The 2,902-nt window shown below is 47.0% G+C and overlaps 1 pseudogene; it reads right to left on the reverse strand.

Annotated features, from left to right (window-relative positions):
• Nucleotides 1-268: 268 nt before the first annotated feature.
• Nucleotides 269-779, reverse strand: LOC119359442 (annotated as a pseudogene).
• Nucleotides 780-2,902: the final 2,123 nt, after the last annotated feature.

Raw genomic sequence — 2,902 nt, forward strand, 5'->3', positions numbered from 1 at the left:
AGGAACATGATTTATACAGTGCTAAATAGTACACCCCTCTTCACTCATCCATGTATTTACAAGCGTGTGGTCGAAAATAAGCACGAGATGGCACAATAGTTCCTAATTTTTCCTACCCTAATCAAAAGAATTTAGGCATAACTATAGCTAAGCTGGTACTCCATTATTGATCCCAATCAAGAGAGACTGAAGATCGAGCAGTAGTAACTCACATAATCTCATCAAGAGTCAAAAAGAGAATTGAAAAGAAGTTTAACTCATGATCAAATGGTTGTTCGTACGTCCGTAGTACCCCGTCCCATATGCATCTTTGGTTTTGCTCAGAGTCAGAGACTCAGAGCTAGAGCGCGCCGGCGTCCTTGAGTATGGGCACGAGCTCGCCGGAGATGTGCACGGCCATGAGCCGATCGAGCCCGCCGAGGTTCCTCCCACCGACGAACGCCGCCAGCAGCGCGACGACGGCCTCGCCTCCAGCGTTCCCGGCCACCGCTGCAGTGAGCTAGGCCTCGTCGGTGACCTCGTGCACGGCGGGGTTCACCCCGAGCCCCTGCAACAGCCGCTTCACCACGTGGCTAAGGTAGCACCCGCACCTCCCCACCACCAGCACCAGGCTCTCTGCCACCGCCCTCCTCACCACCTCCCCGCCGTCGCCCCTCGCCGCCGTGTCGGCGAGCCGCGAGCCCGCCCTCCTGGCCGGCCGCGCCCTCGGCCTCGGCCTGCTCGGACTGCTGCAGGCACGCCGACAGCTGGCCGGCGCTGTAGGGGATCGCCTGGTACATCTCGATCGGCCGAGCGACGTACAACGTGATCGAGTTCTTCTCTTTTCCGCTCGGTTTGCCGTTGCTGCGCCAAGTCCCCTGCCGCCATGGACGCGTGCTTCTCTGCTTTCCCCGCGTTCTCTCATGCTCCCGTCGCCGCCTGCGTGTGGACTTGTACCGCCACTCTACCGCGTGTGCGCAAGGGCTGCAATGCAAGAGGCACCCTGCTCCTTCCGCTTCTCGCCCACGCCATGGCGTGCGCGCTCCTCAGAGTTCAATGAGATGAAAATCATCAGTACAACCGTCTGAAACCATCAGTTCAAGTAGGGTAACAGAATAATATTCTGTTACGCGTAACAGAATAGCCTAGATGTATATATATATATATCCAATTGGATGTAAGGCATCATGAACTATTATTGTTGACATTACCCTTGAGGTAAAAGGTTGGGAGGCAAATCTATAAGCCCCTATCTTTCTCTTTGTCTGATTAAAACTTTGAACCCATAAATATCACGTGAGTGTTAGCAATTGTGAAAGACTAAATGATAGTTGAGTATGTGAAGTTTGCTGAATCAAAGCTCTGACATAGACTCTTCCTGAAAATAAGATGAATTGTAATTGTTTGATGACTAATAACACGGTTTGTTAGTTCTCAAGAAAGTTTATGATCTATACTTTAACATGTGAATAGTTTGTTACTTGGTCATGAGAAGCTTTATGATATGAGCCATTGTTATGACATATAATGATGCTAGAAAAGGTGATTGAAATTATCATTGATCAAACTTGTGCACCTGCTAGCATTCACACACCATATTTTTTTCATTTACCTACTCGACGAGTAGGAATTAAGCTTGGGGATGCTGATACGTCTCCAACGTATCTATAATTTATGAAGTATTCATGCTATTATATTATCTGTTTTGGATGTTTATGGGCTTTACTAAACACTTTTATATTATTTTTGGGACTAACCTATTAACCGGAGGCCCATCCCAAATTGATGTTTTCTTGCCTATTTCAGTGTTTCGAAGAAAAGGAATATCAAACAGAGTCCAAACAGAATGAAACCTTCGGGAGAGTTATTTTTGGAACGGAAGCAATCCAGGAGACTTGGAGTAGACGTCAGGGAAGCTTCGAGGAAGCCACGAGGCATAGAGGCACGCCCTACCCCCTGGGCGTGCCCCCCTCATGGCTCCCCTGACCGACTTCTTTTGCCTATATATGTCCATATACCCTAAAAACATCGGCGAGCAGAATAGATCGGGAGTTCCGCTGCCAGAAGCCTCCATAGCCACCGAAAACCAATCTAGACCTGTTGCGGCACCCTGCCGGAGGGGGAAATTCCTCTCCAGTGGCCATCTTCATCATCTTGGCGCTCTCCATGACGAGGAGGGAGTAGTTCACCCTCGGGGCTGAGGGTATGTACCAGTAGCTATGTGTTTGCTCTCTCTCTCTCTCTCGTGTTCTTGAGGTGGTACGATCTTGATGTATCGCGAGCCTTGTTATTATAGTTGGATCTTATGATGTTTCTCCCCCTCTACTCTCTTGTAATGGATTGAGTTTTCCCTTAGAAATTATCTTATCGTATTGAGTCTTTAAGGATTTGAGAACACTTGATGTATGTCTTGCATGTGCTTATCTGTGGTCACATAGGGATATTCACGTGATCCACTTGATGTATGTTTTGGTGATCAACTTGCGGCTTCCGCTCGTGAACTTATGCATAGGGGTTGGCACTCGTTTTCGTCTTGACTCTCCGGTAGAAACTTTGGGGCACTCTTTGAAGTACTGTGTGTTGGTTGAATAGATGAATCTGAGATTGTTTGATGCATATCGTATAATCATACCCACGGATACTTGAGGTGACATTGGATTATCTAGGTGACATTAGGGTTTTGGTTGATATGTGTCTTAAGGTGTTATTCTAGTATGAACTCTTGAATATATCGATCCGAAAGAATAACTTTGAGGTGGTTTCGTACCCTACAATAATATTTTCGTTTGTTCTCCGCTATTAGTGACTTTGGAGTGACTCTTTGCTGCATGTTGAGGATAGTTATATGATCCAATTATGTTATTATTGTTGAGAGAACTTGCACTAGTGAAAGTATGAACCCTAGGCCATGTTTCCTAGCATT

Source organism: Triticum dicoccoides, chromosome 2A, assembly GCF_002162155.2.
Source record: "Triticum dicoccoides isolate Atlit2015 ecotype Zavitan chromosome 2A, WEW_v2.0, whole genome shotgun sequence".
In the NCBI taxonomy this organism is placed as follows: Eukaryota; Viridiplantae; Streptophyta; class Magnoliopsida; order Poales; family Poaceae; genus Triticum; species Triticum dicoccoides.